The 20,877-nt window shown below is 45.8% G+C and overlaps 1 protein-coding gene across 3 annotated transcripts in view; it reads right to left on the reverse strand.

Moving 5' to 3' along the window:
- CCDC102A (coiled-coil domain containing 102A) overlaps nt 1–20,877 on the reverse strand; it is a 90,409-nt gene that overhangs the window by 14,137 nt on the left and 55,395 nt on the right. The window lies entirely within an intron of this gene.

The following is a 20,877-nucleotide window of genomic DNA, read 5'->3' on the forward strand; positions in this document are numbered from 1 at the left end:
TAATATATATATATAAGAATTATATAAGTATAAGTAATATATAAGTAAGTATAAGTATAATAAGTAAGTATAAGTATAAGTATTATAAGTAATATATAAGTATAAGTAATATAAATAGTAATTAATAAATAATATTAATTAATAGTAATTTCATAAGTAATAATAAAAATTATTTCATAATAATAATAGTAATTAAATAATTAAATAATTAAGTTAATAAATAAGTAATTAAGTAATAATTAAGTAGTAATAAGTAAGTAAGTAATTAAGGAAGGTTAATAATAATAATAAGGTAGAGGCCAATGTTTTACCATTAATGTGTGTTCACTATTGTCTATTTTTGAGGATAAAACAAACTCGAAAAACATTTTCCATAAAATAATAATTATGTCTCTTCTATTGGAATTGTGGATGAATCTTGCAAACCGAATCTCAAGGGTGATGTACAGAAACGTAATTTTTTGCTTCACGACTTATCAAGTGACCACTATATTCGTCGTGTGTGTGTCTGTGTGTGTGTCTGTGTCTGTGTGTGTGTGTGTGTGTGTGTGTGTGTGTGTGTGTGTGTGTGTGTGTGTCTGTCCGCAGCATAACTACCCGATGATATCATCTGATCTTGATGAAACTTGGGTGGGAGGTTGATATCATGATCTAGTTGTGTCCTGCCTCGAGTGGGCGTATTGTGCCCATTGTGGGAGGAGCCACGCCCGAAAAAGATGTCTTTTTAGGGGGTAATCGAGTTCAAGCTACATCTTCTCCGAGGGGGTTGGTGGAATCTGACAGGGGTTTCGTTATTTGGTTAGGCCAATGTCATGTGTCTAGCCCCACGGAGCTCGATTTTTCATTGTTTTTTTTAATTTTTTTTTTTTTTGTCATTTCATTTTTTCACCGAATTTTCGGTATTGTGTAGCTAACTAACCTCATAACTGATTATAGATTATTTTCTATCTCATTTCAAGGTCAGTAACCTTCGTTTTGACATTTCCGGGCCTGGCCTGTCCGGGCCTGTTTCGGTTACAGTCCGTCCTTTGTCATTGAATACCGCTCGCTCGTGAACCATCGTCGTCTCCTGACTTGTTTTTTAAAATAACAATAAATACTAGGCGCAGGTTATGTGATACACAAAACTGAAATTTTCGCTGCACATGATGTGCAAAAGCTCGCAGAGTAAAACGAGTGTTCATTTACATATGTGGGATGTCTAATAAATCAAGAAGATAGAATCGCACCTGACACTAGGCCAAGGCTTCAGACTTCAGACATTACCAATAAGCTGGTGCTCATTTTCCTGACCTCGGAAGGATGACAGGCTGAGTCAACCCAGCTGGTGTTAATTCAACGGCATGACAGGAGCTCAAACTCAAGACCCTAACATCCTAAGCCAGCCAGCTAAACCGTTAAGCCAATGCCAGGCTTGTCGTCAATGTGCCACACTCTTTACAGAGTGTCAATGCTACCGGAGAAGTCTCTGGGGTTGAATGGTTTATTCAAAAAGATTAGTGATGCAAATTTAAAAAATATATCCAGGCTAAATAATTGGGTGCACACTAAAGGTTTACCATGTGTACCAGTGGACATTGCATATACACTTATGGGGTCTATCTCCCATTAAGTAATTACATTATTTCCTTCTACCAGACAGTTGTGATACCATGCGTCATTTATTTTTAAAAGCACCACTTGAATCACAATATGCTCCAAAGTTTCATAGAAAGTGTTGTGCTGAGTGAGCAAGCTCAGGGTAACATTCTGACAGCTGGAGAGAATCAACAGGATCTGGAATGTTGGCAATTGTACAAAACCGTCTGAATGTTCCCACCACGAGGGATGTGAGCAGAGAGCAGAACAGTTTCTCTCTTTCCACATTCATACAATGCCCTCCTTCCCTCATAGGTCTTGTTTTACTTCTTAAGATTTGCACAAGAGGGCCGAGGTTTATACCAGCTGTATAACAATGCTTGGTAATGTAAGATTTCACAATAACAAGTCACGATTGCACAGTTTCCATTTTTACTTGCAAAATCGAAGATTTTTCAGGTATATTGGTGGGTTGTGTTTGTTATTCTGTCTGTCTGTCTATCTGTCTGTTTGTTTGTCACCGGCCTACAGGTCACAATTCTAAACCGATCGTCATTAAACTTAATCAAGTTGTAGAGGTTGTCACAATTGAGAAGCATATTAATTTGAGGTCAAAGGTCAACTCAAGGTCAAACTTCCAAAATCATCAATTTTCATCTGAAAAATCCTCAATTTTCATCCGATTGACTTGAAAATTTAACAGTATTTGCATAGTGCTTCACTGAATTGGGAGACAAACTATTTTTGAGGTCAAAAGGTCAACTCCAGGTCAAACGTCTAAAATCGTCACTTTTCATCCTATTGACCCGAGCTTTGATCAAGATCGTCAATTTTAATATTGATGAAATGGACAATTTGCTGGATCAATGGCAACCTTTTTTGGGGAGCAGGGTGGACTTCGCAAGATCGTGCTCCGCATGACGTATTGTTGTTTTAGTATTGAAGGTTTTGGGTTCGACAGTTCGAGAGTATATTTATTCTTAAAAACTCAATTATATATTTTTGATTAGTGCAATTCTCTATATTGTTATATAATCCTAGTCGCAGTTCGGTGCAATTCATTGGGCAAGAGATGATTGATTTATTGTGTCAATATTGCAGGTGACAGATGTATTTGGTGTTTTAAGATGTACAATGTGGGAAGCTGTCTTGCTTCGGGGATTGCGACTGGTAGGGAGCTTCTAACCTTGATGCTGCATGGAGCATGGGTTATCCTCCATCATCGTTGACGATCCGCCAACTAGCAATGAAACCAGTCTGGCGGTTGAATGGTTGCACAGCTTTGTGGTTGTCTGCATTTGTGCCGCATGCCACTGTTTTTTTGGTTATTTAACCATCAGGTTGAGGGAAATGGCAATGCACTTGTTTTTTCATGCTGCTCTTTTTGATTAGTCACACAATGCTTGTTATCATACGACATACGATTCAAGACTTTGTTTTGTTTGGGATCTATGCATTCCTAAACTGACGGATGGAATGAGCTGGTGGTTGTACTTGGGGGGTGCTTGGAAGAGTTTTAGGCGATAAAAAGAGATCATGGCCCCTGGTGATGCAAATTCTTTCTGTAAATGTGTATCGTATAGCGGGCCTCCCAGTTTGAGGGATATTACAAGTCATTACAAGAAAGAGCAATCAGACATTGCAGATCCTCGTCAGGACTTGTTTTGCGTGGTGTGTTTTTGTGGCAGGATGCACTAAATGAAAGGTTGTTGATTGCAAATGAAAGGTCTAAATTATAAATGTGTAAAGGTCAAATGGTCTGAAGGTCTAAACGTCAAAATATTTAAATTGTCTAAAGGGTCTTAAAAGGTCCGAGGGTCTAAAGTGTGTAATTTAAAGTCTAAAGGGTTGGAATTGTGTGAAGGTGGTCGAAAAGGTCTTAAAATGCCTCAAAGGGTCTAAAGGTAAAAGTAGTCCACAGGGTGTTAAAAAGTCTGAAAAGTATGAAGACCTAAAGGTCTAAAGGGGAGAGAGGAGTCTAACGGGTCTTAGGGTTCCAAAGGCTCCAATGGGTCTTAAGAGTTTTAGGGTCTTGAGGATCTTTTAGGGGTCTTAATGTGTCTTAGGGTTCTAAAGGCTCCAATGTGTCTTCAGAGTTTGAGTATCTTGAGGATCTTAGGGGCCTTAATGTGTTTAGGGCTCTAAAAAGTCGAATACAATTTATACACATAATCACATTCTGTGCAAACAAATAAATAAACAGACCAGAACGGCACTCAGTAGAGAGCATACCTCCGCCTGGTTGGCCACATCACTCAATGGTGAAGAATCACTTTAAAAATTCTCCTAGCTGGATCCGTATCCGGATCTTCACCAAAATCTAAACATTTCGTCCTTGTCACATACGCTACATCGCTGCCAAAGTTCGTCCGAATCCGTCCACAACTTTTTGAGATATCTTGTTCACAAACGGACAGACAGACAGGAGTAAAAACATAACCCCCATCTACCTTTGGTGGTGGAGGTAACAAACAGACAAACAAATGAAAAATCACTCATATAGCGACACTTGGCAAAACAGAACAAAGTAGAATGGCACTCAGTAGAACATCCTTTTGAGCTCAAAAATAATTTGTGGTTGAATTCAGTGACCTGCTATGCAAATCGCCTTCAAAGTTTAAGTTAATCTGATGAAAATTGACAATTTTAGAAATGTGGCCTATGTTGACCTTTTGGCCTAAGATGATCTCAAATATAGTTGGTGGTTGAATTCAGTTAGCTGATATGAAAATCCTATTCAAATTTCAAGTCAATCGGATAAAAATTGAAGATTTTAAAATTATGAAAAAGTGGTTGACCTTTGGCCTATGTTGACCTCGTGACCTATGTTGACCTCAAAAATTGTTGTTGGTTGAATTCAGTTAACTGATAAGTAAATCCCATTCAATTTTCAAGTCAATCAGATGGAAATTGAGAATTTTAGAAATTTGAAATGGTTGTTGACTTTTGGCCTATGTTGACCTCAAAAATAGTTGGTGGTTGGTTTCAGTAAGCTGATATGCAAATCCTATTCAGATTTCAAGTCAATCGGATTAAAATTAAGGATTTAAAAAATTCGAAAAAGTGGTTGACCTTTGGCCTATGTTGACCTCGTGACCTATGTTGACCTCAAAAATAGTTGTTGGTTGAATTCAGTTAACTGATATGCAAATCCCATTCAATTTTCAAGTCAGATGGAAATTGAGAATTTTAGAAATTTGAAATGGTTGTTGACTTTTGGCCTATGTTGACCTTTTGGCCTATGTTGACCTCAAAAATAGTTGGTGGTTGGTTTCAGTAAGCTGATATGCAAATCCTATTCAGATTTCAAGTCAATCGGATTAAAATTGAGGATTTTAAAAATTCGAAAAAAGTGGTTGACCTTTGGCCTATGTTGACCTTGTGACCTATGTTGGTCTGAAAAATAGTTGTTGGTTGAATTCAGTTAACTGATATATAAATCCCATTCAATTTTCAAGTCAATCAGATGAAAATTGAGGATTTTAGAAATTTGAAATGGTTGTTGACCTTTGGCCTATGTTGACCTTTTGGCCTATGTTGACCTCAAAAATAGTTCGTGGTTGGTTTCAGTTAGCTGATATGCAAATCCTATTCAAATTTCAAATCAATCGGATGAAAATTGAGGATTTTTTAAATTCGAAAAAAGTGGTTGACCTTTTGCGTATGTTAACCTTGTAACCTATGTAGGTCTGAAAAATAGTTTTTGGTTGAATTCAGTTAACTGATACATAAATCCCATTCAATTTTCAAGTCGATCAGATGAAAATTGAGAATTTTAGAAATTCGAAAAATGTGGTTGACCTTTGGCCTATGTTGACCTTTTGGCCTACGCTGATCTCACAAAGAGTTGGTGGTTGAATTCAGTTTGCCGATATGTAAATCCTCTTCAAATTTCAAGTCAATTGGATGAAAATTGAGGATTTTAGAAATATGAAAAAAGTTGGTTGACCTTTGGCCTTTGTTGACCTTTTTGGACCTCAAAAATATATAGGATTTTGTTGGACCACGAACTCTACAATTTGGTGAAGTTCGTGAAGATTGGTTAAAAACTGTGACCTGTAGGCAAGTATAAGTGAGCGGACAGACAAACACACAAACCAACACACACACACACACACACACACACACACACACACACACACACACACACACACACACACACACACACACACACACACACACACACACACACACACACACACACACACACACACACACACACACACACAAACACACAAACCGTATTGATCAACATACTTGCGAAAAAAAAAAATTGGCCAAGTAACAAACAAGAAAGATGTAATGCAGAGCATGATACTTACGAAATCCCAAAAACAAATGTGACCTTAAAAAGTAATTGGTGGTTGAATTAAATGACCAAATATGCAAATAGCTTTCAAATTTCAAGTCAATTGGTTCTAAATTGACGATTTTAGACGTTAGGCCAATTTTTCCCTTTAGCCTAGGTTGACCTCAACAATAATTGCTGTTTAATTTACAAGTTAATAGGATGAAAAGTGACAATTTTTCAGATGAAAATTGATGATTTTAGAAGCTTGACTTTGAGTGTATCTTTGACCTTTTGACCTCAAAAATAGTTGGTTTCCCAATTTAGTGACTCGATATGCAAATGCAGTTCAACTTTCAAGTCAATCGGATGAAAGATGAGAATTTTAGAAAATCGGCCTCAACATGACCTTTGACTTCAAAATCAATAGGCTTCTTCCTTATGAGTAACTCTACCACCTCGTGAAGTTTCGTGAATATTGATTTAAAATTGTGACCTGTAGGCGATTGACACAAAACAGACAAACAGACAGACATAATAACGCACAAGACCAACCAATATACTTGAAGAATCTTCCATTTTTCTAGTAACAAACAGACAAACAAACAGGGGTGAAAACATCACCTACGTCCACCTTCAGTGGCAAAGGTAATAAAACATCCCAATTCTGCGCATAATAACCAAAGTCAGGGAATGATCATACTGTAATATAATGTTTCTCTGTTTTTGTTTGTTCTACTTCTATGCACTCGTGAACGGAATGAATTGAAAACTGGTGGTTGTACCTGGGGGAGGGGGGGGGGGGGGGCACGAGGGTAGGTATTAGGAGGTAAAAATGAATTCATCGTCTCCAAGGTTCAGCGTAGGAGAAGGACCACGGTTCACTCCATGTAAATGTATATCATATAGCACCACCTTGTGGAAGCCGATTTGACGAGTCATAACTCGAGAGTTCATAGAACACCTTACCCTGCACAGTCGTGGGTATCATTCTCTATGATGAAATCTCTAGTTTAGTTAGTACAGTAATAGTATTTCAACAAGCAAAGTTGGAGGCTTTTTGGATGCTTGTCACTCAATATTTGAAAATGCAATAATATTCTATTATATTCTGCCAAATGTTGGAAAGCCGATCCTAACCGGTTTCATTTTCTCCTCCAAAATAACAAATAAACATAGGGGCGATACCCCCGGCGCTCACCTGGTAGAATAAACGGTATATTGCACTGACTAAGGGTATTTAAACCCAATTTCAATGGTTGCTAGAAGACAGGGCAGCATGTAGAATCATACCAACATAATCATGACTTTAAACAAAAACAAACAAAAAAATACCTATTTTGGGGGGAAACCTCCCCTCCCACCCCATGCACCTCCTAAGACCCCAATTTTTCCAATGCCCTGAACAAGCATTGGCACATCACGTGTTCAGGTTAAGCTTTTGTTAAAACACAAAACTAGAGAGTTCATATAACACATTACCCCATGCAATGCCATCATATTTTGTCCAGGTACTGCTAAACGGTTAACTAAAAGGTTTTTGAATGTGCCAAAAGGCGATTTGTGTTCTGCAGTGTTCAAGTATATAATCTAATTTAAATAAAATAAAGATTTTAAAGGTTGTAAAAGAAAACCGAATTCAGAGCCAAAGTACTGCTAAACTGCAGGTTCGTGTTGCGATTCATGAATTTGTGTTCAAAATTTGGGGCCATAATTTGTGTTCATAGCCAGAATTTGTGTTCATAGCCATAATTTGTGTTCATAGCCATAATTTGTGTTCATAGCCATAATTTGTGTTCATAGCCATAATTTGTGTTCATAGCCATAATTTGTGTTCATAGCCATAATTTGTGTTCATAGCCATAATTTGTGTTCATAGCCATAATTTGTGTTCATAGCCATAATTTGTGTTCATAGCCATAATTTTGAATTTGTGTTCATAGCCATAATTTGTGTTCATAGCCATAATTTGTGTTCATAGCCATAATTTTGAATTTGTGTTCATAGCCATAATTTGTGTTCATAGCCATAATTTGTGTTCATAGCCATAATTTGTGTTCATAGCCATAATTTTGAATTTGTGTTCAAAATAGAACATTCAATTGAAATCAAGTTGCTCCTCGATCAAAAACTGCCATTTGGAGACAGACAGATAAAGTGAACCAATTGCTTACCCGCTTTTTGCTTTGTGCGTGTAGGGTAACAACATGTGTACAAATGTAGGTGCTCGGTCCAGCACAACATTAGTGGTCTGCATTGGTAGCACAAGAGAACAAATAATATAAGAATATAAGACCCCCACAATGGCCGCCTCTTCTTCACCTCAAAAAACATGCGACGACCTCTAATGATATACTGCATATCAATCTATTGCATGGTTGTTGGAAGGATTAATTAATGAAGGCTATTTGTTTTATACAGTCTTCAAATATACATTCCAATTTAAATAAAGGTTTAAGCAGGTTTAAAGGTCAATAAATAAAATTAATCCCGGATTTTACCGCCATTTTACCGTCTATTACATCACCCGATCTAACACGTTATAATATGAGTTATTCGAGGGGTCGGCGTGACGTCACAGTCACATGATTTTGCTTGGATACGCGACCGCCATATTGGCAAAGGGGAAAACGCAAAAGCCATTTCACGCATGATCACATGTTATTATCGTCGTTCCCTTGTGCATAACGCCTCTCGCTTTCGGAAACATACTTGCCCATCTGTCGCTTTATTTTGGTTGAATTATCGATACATTTAGTTCATCCAATGTTTGCAATGTCCTCTCAGGATACGGAACATTTGCCAGGTGAGGCATTGGCCAGATATAGAGTGAAGCTGCAATTAATGGGCTTGGTTCTTCTCCCTCCCAGCATTTGGCTGATTCGTGTAAAAGGTAAGTGTCTTGTTACTCAAGTTAGCCTAAATAAAGTTTATATGTAAATTTACATCCAAGTGATGCTGTGGAGAGTAACAATAATGTCAGATTAGAAATCGACTCCCCAAAGTCCGTCAGATTATCGGACTAAAAAACAGTTAGGCTTGGCCTTGGCCTCATCTTGGCATGGCTTCTGTTAAATGTAGCTATAAGTGCAGAACACATGTAAAATGTAGCCATAACCCCACATCACATGTTAAATGTAGCCATAAGCCAAGATCACATGTTAAATGTAGCCATAAGCCCAGAACACATGTTAAATATAGCCAGAAGCCCAGATCACATGTTAAATGTAGCCATAAGCCCAGCTCACATGTTAAATGTTGCCATAAGCCTACATCACATGTTAAATGTAGCCATAAGCCTAGATCACATGTTAAATGTAGCCATAAGCCTAGATCACATGTTAAATGTAGCCATACGCCTAGATCACATGTTAAATGTCGCCATAAACCCAGATCACATGTTAAATGTAGCCATAAGTCCAGATCACATGTTAAATGTAGCCATAAGCCCAGATCACATGGTAAATGTAGCCATAAACCCAGAACACATGTTAAATGTAGCCATAAGCTCAGATCACATGTTAAATGTAGCCATAAGCCCAGATCACATGTTAAATGTAGCCATAAGCCTAAATCACATGTTAAATGTAGCCATAAGCACAGAACACATGTTAAATGTAGCCATAAGCCCAGAACACATGTTAAATGTAGCCACAAGCTCAGATCACATGTTAAATGTAGCCATAAGCCTAAATCACATGTTAAATGTAGCCATAAGCACAGAACACATGTTAAATGTAGCCATAAGCTCAGATCACATGTTAAATGTAGCCATAAGCCCAGATCACATGTTAAATGTAGCCATAAGCCTAAATCACATGTTAAATGTAGCCATAAGCACAGAACACATGTTAAATGTAGCCATAAGCCCAGAACACATGTTAAATGTAGCCACAAGCTCAGATCACATGTTAAATGCAGCCATAAGCCCAGATCACATGTTAAATGTAGCCATAAGCCTAGATCACATGTTAAATGTAGCCATAAGCCTAGATCACATGTTAAATGTAGCCATAAGCCCAGATCACATGGTAAATGTAGCCATAAGCCCAGAACACATGTTAAATGTAGCCATAAGCTCAGATCACATGTTAAATGTAGCCATGAGCCCAGATCACATGTTAAATGTAGCCATGAGCCTTGATCACATGTTAAATGTAGCCATAAGTACAGAACACATGTTAAATGTAGCCATAAGCCCAGGTCACATGTTGAATGTAGCCATAAGCCCAGATCCCATGTTAAATGTAGCCATAAGCCCAGATCACATGTTAAATTTAGCCATAAGCACATATCAGATGTTAAATGTAGCCAGAAGCCCAGATCACATGTTAAATTTAGCCATAAGCCCATATCACATGTTAGAAGTCGTCATGTTGGTGGAACAATCACAACATTACAATCCCAATCTTCAAATTAGTGGGCATATTGACAGTGTAACTTTTTAGATTTTCTTTAGCTTCAATTTTACATGACTACCGTAAACTAAAATAAACTATGACATTGTGGCGGACACAAAAGCCCACTGGCGTGGTGACATCATTCCGCGCACCAAGTGGGCGAGGGCCACGCCCGAGGGGTAGGCGTGGCCTGAGGATATACACGGGGCGCGCAGCCCAGAGCGGGCTAGTGTTACAGTGAGCTCCTGAAATAAAGACGCTTATAAGTTACCGCTTGTCCGCTTCCTCCTTGCTCGCAAGCAGCGCGCGTAACGCCGCGCTTTACTGGTGACCCCCTCGACGTTGGATCTGCCGGAGCGATCCTTCCACACGCGACGCCATTGCCATGGCCAACTTCATCAAACTTCCCGAATTTTGGGAGGCTCAGGCCGAAGTCTGGTTCGTCCAGGCCGAAGCCCAATTTCAGCTTCGGCGCCTCACCGGCGATGACACGCACTATTGCCACGTCGTCGCCTCCCTCGGGCCCGGCACGGCCGCTCGAGTTGTGTCCGTCCTTCGCCACCCACCGGACGGCCACAAGTACGAGGCACTCAAGCGGCTACTCCTAGCCACGTTCGGCCTCACGGACGACGCACGGGCCGACCGCCTCCTGGATCTCCCCGAGCTCGGTGACACGCGCCCGTCGGTCCGAATGGACCATATGCTGTCACTGTTGGGCGACGAAGCCCCCGGTTCTCTATTCCGGGCGCTTTTCCGTCGCCAACTTCCAGCGCAGGTTCGCCTCGCGTTGGCCGGGACCGGGCTAACAGAACCCCGAGCATTGGCAGCCGAGGTGGACAGGTACTTCGCCGCTTCGGACACGCGGGCGAGAGTCGGCGTGGCCGTCACGGCCCTCGAGGCTGATGCTGCTGATGCTGCTGATGCTGCTGATCCACAGCATCAGCTTATACAGCATACGCAGCATGCTGATACGCACCTCGTGACCGCCGCCACGCCCCGCCCACCGCCGCGGCGAAAACCGCCACCGCGGGGAAACCCGCCAACTCCACCGGCCTGGCGGAGCCAGCCACGCTCCTCCAGCTCCACCACCTGGTGCTGGTTCCACGCCAAGTTCGGCCACGAAGCTCGGCAGTGTCATCCGCCATGCTCCTTCAACAGGTCGGGAAATGCCCGGGCCGGCGCTCAATAGTGGCGATGAGCGCCAGGTCGGGAAATGCCCGGGCCGGCGCTCAATAGTGGCGATGAGCGCCGGCCATTCGAGCAGCCTGCTGTTCATAACAGACACCTTCTCCGGGCGCCGTTACCTGTGCGACACGGGAGCGCAGGTGAGTGTCGTTCCCGCCGGCACGTCAGACAAGCACGCCGCGGGTGGGGGCCCCGCGCTGCTTGCCGCGAACGGGACGCCCATCCGTATGTATGGAAAACGCTGCCTCTCTCTGCGGTTCGGAGGGCAGGTTTTCCGATGGACGTTCGTCACCGCCGACGTGCCCATTGCACTGCTTGGCGCAGACTTCCTGTGCGCTAATGGGCTCCTGGTCGACGTCAAGCGCAGACGTCTTGTCCAGGCCGAGACGTTCAGCTCGCTCGCGTGTGTGTTGCCCAGCTCGTCGAGCAGTTCAACGAGCGGCTTGCCAAGCGGCTTGCCGAACGGTTCGGTTCCGGCCACGTTGGTCTGTACGCTTCCGGCAGCGGACGCATTCACCCGCCTCCTCACCGGCTTCCCGGCCCTCACGCGGCCCACCTTCTCAGCGGGGGCCGTCAAGCACGGGGTGGCCCATCACATCCCCACCGTCGGGCCACCGGTCTACGCCCGGGCACGCCGCCTCGAGCCGACGAAGCTGGCGGTGGCAAAAGCGGCGTTCGCTACCCTGGAGCGACTCGGCATCGTTCGGCGCTCAGAGAGCGCTTGGGCGTCGCCGCTGCACATCGTGCCGAAGCCCGGCGGGGGATGGCGACCGTGCGGGGACTATCGCCGTCTCAATGACGCCACGACTCCCGACCGCTACCCCGTCCCCCACATTCAGGACTTTTCCGCCCGTTTGGCGGGCATGTCCTTCTTCTCGAAGGTGGACCTCATACGCGGCTACCATCAGGTCCCCGTCAGGCCGGAGGACGTCCTGAAGACGGCGGTCATCACGCCATTCGGACTCTTCGAGTTCCTGCGCATGCCCTTCGGTCTGAAGAATGCGGCTCAGGCGTTCCAGCGACTGATGGACAGCGTCCTGCGCGACTTGGATTTTGTCTACGTCTACCTGGATGATATCCTCGTCCCCAGCGCGTCCCGCGAAGAGCACATACGCCACCTCCGCACGCTCTTCGAACGCCTGGGCCAGCATGGCCTGATTGTGAACCCCGCAAAGTGCCAGTTCGGCGCCGCCATAATCGATTTTCTGGGGCACCGTGTCACCAGGCACGGAGCCGTCCCCCTGCCGGCCAAGGTGGAGGCGGTGAAGGGGTTTCCGCGCCCCCGCACGATCAGAGGGCTGCAGGAGTTCCTGGGCATGGTGAACTTTTACCATCGGTTCCTGCCCCATATCGCCCAGCTCCTGCGCCCCCTGCACGAAGCTCTCCGAGGTAAGCCGGGCAAAGGCGACGTTACCTGGACCGAGCAGATGGACACGGCGTTCACGGGCGCGAAGCTCGCCTTGGCTAACGCCACCATGCTCGCGCACCCGGCGCCCGATGCACCGATCGCCCTCACCACCGATGCCTCAGGCTACGCGGTGGGCGCGGTGCACGAGCAATGGGTGCGTGGAGCTTGGCAACCGCTGGCGTTCTTTAGCCGGCAGCTTCGCCCGCCCGAACGCCGTTACAGTACCTTCGACCGCGAGTTGCTCGGGCTTCACTTGGCGGTCAGGCACTTCCGCCATCTGCTCGAGGGCTGTGCGTTCACTGCCTTCGTCGACCACAAGCCACTGATCTTCGCGATGGGCAAGGTCACCGAGCCGTGGTCGGCCCGGCAGCAGCGTCACCTCTCGGCCGTGTCCGAGTACACGATGGACATCCAGCACGTCGCGGGGAAGGACAACCCGGTGGCGGATTGCCTTTCCCGGGCCGTCGCCCACGCAGTCCACCTCGGCATCGACTATGCCCGGATGGCAGCGGACCAGGCCGCTGACCCCGATGTCCAGGCCTTGCGGACTGCCGTCACGGGCCTCCGCATCACCGAGGTGCCGTTCGACGGCGCGGGCGCGGCCCTCTTGTGCGACGTCTCCCTCGGGCGTCCTCGCCCCATCGTGCCCGCGGGCTGGCAGCGCCAGGTGTTTGACGCCATCCACGGCCTGTCCCACCCGGGCGCGAGGGCCTCCCAAAGGCTGATCGCCGACAAGTTCGTCTGGCATGGCCTCCGGAAGGCCGTCCGCGGCTGGGCCAGGACGTGCCTCGCGTGCCAGCGCGCCAAGGTGCACCGGCACACCCAGGCCCCGTTGGCCCCGTTCACGGTGCCGGAACGCCGGTTTGACCACGTCCACGTGGACCTGGTGGGACCTCTGCCCCCCTCGCGGGGTTTCACCTACGTCCTCACCATGGTGGACCGCACCACCCGGTGGCCGGAGGCCGTGCCCTTGGCGTCGACAACGGCGGCCGATGTCGCGCAGGCTTTCATCGCCACCTGGGTCGCCCGGTTCGGCGCCCCCTCAGACATCTCGTCCGACCGCGGCCCCCAGTTCACCTCGGAGCTCTGGGGGGCGGTCGCGCTGGGGCTCGGGGTCCGGCTGCACCGAACCACGGCCTACCACCCCCAGGCTAAAGGCCTGTGTGAGCGATTTCACCGCTCATTGAAGGCCGCGCTCCGGGCCACCCTCCGCGACGGCGGCTGGGTCGATAGGCTCCCCTGGGTCCTGCTGGGCCTCTGGACGGCGCCCAAGGAGGACCTACGCGCATCCGCGGCGGAGTTGGTCTTCGGGCAACCGCTGCGGGTGCCGGGCGAGTTCCTCCCCGACTCCACGGCGCTCCGCTCTGCAAGAGACCGCCCAGAGGTTCGCCCCGGTGCCAACGGCATGCCACGGGCACCCACCGACGCACGTCGCCCCGGAGCTTCACACGGCGGAGTACGTCTTCGTCCGCCACGATGCCCACCGGACACCACTGCGGCCCCCGTACGACGGGCCTTTCCGCGTGCTGGAGACCGGGGCGAAGCACTTCACCCTGGACATCGGCGGTACTCCTGACCGCGTTTCGGTAGACCGCCTCAAGCCGGCCCACCTCGATGTGGACCATCCACCGCCAGTGGCCTGACCCCCACGTCGGGGCCGCCCCCCTGCGGGCGGACCCCCAGCACCGCCCAGCCCCGCCGCCATGCCGCCCCCCGGTCCTGCACCCATCCCACGGGCAGCCAGGGGCATCCCACCTGGCATCCCTGCACCCCGGACGCCGCCGATCGCCAGGGGGCGCTTCGGCCGGGTCATTCGTCTGCCCCGCAAACTGGCCCTCCAGGTGCGCGGGAATTCTGGGGGGGCGCGTGTGGCGGACACAAAAGCCCACTGGCGTGGTGACATCATTCCGCGCACCAAGTGGGTGAGGGCCACGCCCGAGGGGTAGGCGTGGCCTGAGGATATACACGGGGCGCGCAGCCCAGAGCGGGCTAGTGTTACAGTGTGCTCCTGAAATAAAGACGCTTATAAGTTACCGCTTGTCCGCTTCCTCCTTGCTCGCAAGCAGCGCGCGTAACGCCGCGCTTTAACATCACTAACCCGATATGAAATGTGCTGAACAAACGTAAGTATAATCCGACTTGGGCCCCCACAGGTTTTCTCTAGTATCTTTCTTTCGTGCCGCCATTGACAAATTTTACCTATAGAATTCTTCTCTCAGGTTCAGTGGCTTTAACTTGTCATCAAATAAAACGAAAGTTCTGACTGTTTTTATTTATTGTTCGCGTAATTGAATATACCGCAACTTTTGACCATGGCTGCAATTACAGAAATATCGAAAGAAGAAAATATACATGTAATGTAACCTGCGAACGTAACAGGTGCAACTCATGCATACAGCACGTGCACGCAAGATGCGTCTTTCCTCTTTGTTTGCCCCTTCGAGTTCGTTGCTAAGCGGACATTGCATTATGGGGCGACAAAGCTCCCGGATGTCCGACCCCGAGAATTCGTGCCTGGTGTTTATGTGCATTATGAAGTCCTTAAAAACAGTAAGTTTCCTGTTTGGAATGGTTTTTATTATTTTGTTTGACTGCCAGGCAGAACCCCTAGAACTATCTAGAACCCTCTAGAATTAATTACACTTTAGAACCCTTTAGAATTAAATACGGTGGGTAATAAAGGTTCTTCTTCTTCATTTTTATCGGGAGGATGGAAGGACAGACAGAGCCAAATATTGAAGCGGTTTCACCGCTTTAAAATTATCTCAGTCCTCTCTGCGCATGTGCGATTGGGTCAAATTCAGAGCCAATGTACGGTAAAACGAAACACTTGTCTTTTGATTCATGTTCCAATTAGTGTTCAAAATATCAATTTAAATAAGCTGTTTCGTGATAACAAACGGACGATCATAAACTGAAAGAACAGACGGACGGCAGTGATGTAGGACTCGAGTCCACTTTTTGGGGGAATCCGACTCGTACTGAACTCTTCGGGACTCAGACTCGGACTCGGCTCAAGTCCGTAAAAAAATCAAGTGTACAGTAAAACTTTAGGGCACAGTAGAAATATAAAGTGTAAAGTAAAGCTTTTAGTGTACAGCAGCAAGAACCCGTTGATAACCAGGCCTAATTTGTTTCCCGCCAAAATGTTTGTACTCTGCAAACAACGCATAATGTGTTATACCCATGAAGCTGGTGATTATAAAGGATTAATGGACAGAATTACACAATCCTGCAGAGGAAAATGAATGAAACCAAGGTCAGATACATTCAAGGTACACCTCCCCCATGCCAAATAAATAACACCCTCCAGCGCGGACGTGGCCGGGGCGCTTTTGGCGGCCAGCGATACCGCCGTGCAGCACATAGAGACAGTATTGGGAGGGAGAGGTGTACAATACTTGATTGATTAATTGCATAATTAAAATCAATAAATAGTAATTGTAAAATAATTTCTTAATCAATTGGCTAATAGCATACCTCAACCACCAGTGTTTCATCTGAAGCTGCATGTAACATTTTGAAAATTCAATGTCATTAATCGGAAAAATTAAACAATTAACCAATTAATTGATTAATCAATAAATAATTAATCAATTAATTGATTAATCAATAAATCAAAAATATCCTTTATAGCCACATCACTTGGTCATCGTCGTGTCCGAATATCAGCTTCTGAGCTCAAAGGGTGCCTGGGATAATGCCCAGATGAGAAAGGAAATAAATACGTACTTAATTATTTGATAATAATTAAGTAATTAATCAATTAATTGATTCATCAAAAAACAAAAAAATACTGTTTTTGCCAAAGCACTTGCTCACTATTGTGCAGAAACTTCAGCTTCCTACTCAAAGGATGGCCGAGATATCGCCTGGACAGACAAACAAATAAACAAACAACAACCGAGTAGGGGAAGGCGGGGCAAGTTGAGCCAGTTTTTGTTCTTGGAATGTTAGGACTGAACTTACTGATGATCTTGCACAAATGAGTATCTTGCCTTCTAATTTAATCCTTGGGAAACATTTTGTAGCTCGTTCTTACTTTCTATCCCCACACTGAAAGTCACTGTGACCTTTGAAAAAACGGAGGCAAAATGGCTCAACTTGCCCTGCCTGAGGGGTAAGTTGATCCAACCTCTGGGGTAAGTTGTACCACATAGGGGTAAGTTGATCATTGCCCCCAAATAAAGATAACTAAAGTAGAAAACCATTGTTTTGCCAGAAAAATATTTAATGTTGTAAAGTTCTACAACACTGAACGAAATGATTGCCTTGTGTTCATGGTTATAGTAATCAGTTACGAACAAATTGAGTCACTCTCATAGAAAAACAAGATTGTCAACTGTGGTAAGAAAAGTCAACTCAATCCACCTGTCACAGTTTCAAGTCACAATTAAACAAAAAGTATCCCAAATAGTTGATCATTGCCCCAAATAAAGATAACTGAAGTACAAAAATTGGTCTGCCTGAAAAATATTTAATGTACTTGTTACAACACTGAACGAAATATTTACATGTACCTTGTGTTCATGGTTATAATTCAATGTGGCAGCTGGATTGAGTTGAAAACAGCTGCCACAGTTTTAAGTCACAATAAAACAAAAGTGTCCCAAATACACCCAGAAAGGCCAACAGTCAGACTGTGGCAATTATCTTGCTCATCAATGCCAGCTTCATCATTTGGATCTGTAACTAAAACTAAAACATGTCAGAAATCAAGTCAATTAAGCTGCCAAACTGACAAGTCACAATTGAACACAAGCTGTCCAGAACAACGGGCAGAACTGCCAACGCACTTAGGCTGTGGCAGCTTACGCACGATGTCTTCCAGTTCAAATCCTGCTTCATCCTTTGGGTTTGGAACAAACACTGGGTTGTCAGATCCAACTTTTCCAGCAACCTTCTGCAGGAAGACACCTTTAAACTGAAATTCCTCTCCATTCAGTACATCAACCCGAGCAATGTAATGCACAAATCTTGATTTGCCAGCACATTTGACAACTACAAAGTCACCTTCAATGATATCCATATCACTGTCCACATCTGATTCGTCATCTGATAGACTACGGATTTTTATGTTAAGAAAATAGGCCTTTTATGTTTTGAAAAGCGGAATTTTTTTTTTATGTGAAAAAATCCCGAAATATTTTTTTCCCCCGTTTTATTCATTTTTTATTATTACCAAGTTTTTCAGAAATCAGTCAAAAAAAGAACAAAAAATGGTAAGCTTTTTTCTGCACAACATTAAGCACTCTGGGCTAGTAAACAGGTAAAAAATGACGTTCAGGTACCTTTATTGCAACTGCATTGTTTGATAAGTAGAGGACTAGAAGAAATTGACAAGACCCTTTTAGGAACGGTTAAAGTAGGTGTTTGAAATCATTATCTTGGTTATGTTCTCCTTGGTGAGGCGGTGTCGGCGGTCGGTGAGGACGTTTCTGTAGACGGAGAAGGACCTTTCCACGTCGACGCTGACGATGGGGCAGTACCTCAAGAGGGGGATGTCAGCAAGCTTGACTCCAGCCGGCACACCAACCTCAGATCCGTGCTGATCTCCATCCAGGATCAAAGCCACTGTCCTCAGCACACCAATGTCGGGATTGCGCTGCAGCACCGCCTTGAACTTGGTGAGCAGGATCTCCCTACGGCAGCCTCGGATCTTTTCGAGCTCCTCCTTGGCCTGATCAAGGAGCTGGAAGGCCTTGGCCAGCTCCATGCCGGCCTCCTCCAGCTGCTTAAGGATCTTCGGGATGAACGACAAGTGGGCATTTAAGAAGACCAAACTGAGCTTGATGTCCGCCTTTCCGAACAGGTCCTTGGCACTCCGGATTGCCATCGCATCGTCATCGTTCAGCTGGTCCACAATGTCCTTGACGGCCTCGAAGTGCTCAGCGTAAAACACCGCGGCGTCGATCCACGTCCCCCACCGAGTCAGAATGGGCTCCGGGGGGAGAGAAAGATTGGGCTGCTGCTCCTTCCAAAAGACAACACGCGACGGGGCTTTGACGAACACCTTCTTCGTCGTGGCAATCAGGTTGTTGACGTCCTTGAACATTTCTCGGACTGTCTCGCAGACACGGTGGAGCGCGTGGGCAACACAAGTCACATGCAGCAAGTCCGGGAAGAGTTCCTTCAGGGCATGGCCGGCCTTGATCATATAGGCCGCGGTGTCGCTGACGAGGACCTTGAGGCACTCCGGCTTGAAATCAGGCCAAAGATAGCGCAGCGTGTCATTGACTGCATGCACGATCTCCCCGGAGTTGGTCTTCTCCAGAAACATGCACTGGACGAGGTGGGGACGAAAGTACCCCTCCTTGGACAAGCGTCCCGCGATGATGTTGGCCACATATCGACCTGCCGAATCGGTCGTCTCGTCGACGGACAGCCAGATGGGCTGCTGTCCGAGGTCGGCACGGATCCCCGCCAAGGCCTCGTCGTAGCACTTGTCGAGGTAGTGCTTTCGAATCCAGCTTTCATCGGGGATCTGGAGAGTGATGTGCTTCTCCAGGAACGACCGGAGGGCAGGGTTTTCCAATTTCGACCATGGGATGCCAGCGGCCAGCATGGCCTGGCACAGCTCCTGAGCCACGACGTCGCACTTGTGCCTCTTTCCGCCACCAAAGTCCTCCATGGTGGCTTGCGTGACCATCCTCTTCTTCTTCAAGGCCAAGTTGCTCTTGTGGCGGTCTCCTCGGACATGTTGGGCCAGCTCAGACTTCTGCTTCGCCCGGAAAGTCTTTTCACAAGCTCGACAGAAAGCCGTGTCACTCGACACGTCCTTGAAGGTGGCCCCATCGCCGCCAGCGTTGAATTCCTTCAGCCACTTGTCACGAAGAGCAGCACTCATCTTGATAGGAGACTTGTTCACACTTTGTGTACACTCTCTCACTGTAGTACACCGCCTCACTGCTGTACACGCTGGGGACGCAACGCACGCAAGTGGACGCAACGTTTTGTTTTTGAGATCGATCGCAGTTAAAAATTTCGATCGCAGTTACAAATTTCGATCGCAGTTTAAAATTTCGAAAAATTCCCTAATTTTTTTTAGCGTTGCCAGACATTTTCGACCAAAAAGGGCATTTTATTTTATTTTTGCCGAAAAAGGGCGAAATTCTTTTTTTCTCTGAAAATAGCAAAATAATTTTTTTGCGCGCAAAAAAGCCGTTTTATGTGAAAAAAAATTTTTTTTTTTTTCACATAAAAATCCGATGTGCACGTCATCATACTCAACTTCTGAATCACCATCTGTCTCACTGGAACTCGGGGTTTTTGATCTTGGGGGACATGTCTTTTTCCCATTAGCTTTGAACAAGCATCTCTTTGATTTCTTGGCTGATGGCTTCCGTTTGCGATTTTCAAATAGGGCTGCAAGCTCCTGGCGTACTGGGGTGTCAGTCAGAATCTTTGTGCTGCCTTTTTTGCGACCAGCTTTCGTTTTCTTTCTTGCTGTTGCTTTCGGAAATGGGTGAACATCAGATGGTGATACGTATTATTATTATCTCCACCAACATGAGTTGGCAAGTTGAGCCAGACCCGACGGGGCAAGTTGAGCCATGGCTCGATTTGCCCCGTAGGGTCTGCCTCAACTTACCCCAGTCTTAACTTTCTGAGATGTCTCCACATACACACATATTCTATGCATCCATCATATTAAACTCTATGACAAGAATGGAGACACATACCTGGACTAACAATTGTCATCTGATATCCATATTATATCTATGCTGCATATGGAAGAACCCCCCCCCCCCCCCTTCCCACGCCTCCTCCCCCCAAGCCCTCTCCCTCCCACACTTCTCCCTGCTCTCAAATGTTGTGGTTGTGTGCTTCCCCTTCTCTCCCCATCTTGTCTTCCACTCCCTCTTTTTGTATATTTTGTTTGTCTGGTTGATTTGTTTGTGAAATAAATGTTAGCTCTTTCACGAGCCTCGATTCAGTATACAAAAAAAAAAAAAAAAAAAAAAAACGTGAACTTACCTGTTTTACACCTTTTTACTTTTCTGGCTGAAAATTGGATT

This window comes from Myxine glutinosa, chromosome 9, assembly GCF_964187855.1.
Source record: "Myxine glutinosa chromosome 9, kmMyxGlut1.1, whole genome shotgun sequence".
Taxonomy (NCBI): domain Eukaryota; kingdom Metazoa; phylum Chordata; class Myxini; order Myxiniformes; family Myxinidae; genus Myxine; species Myxine glutinosa.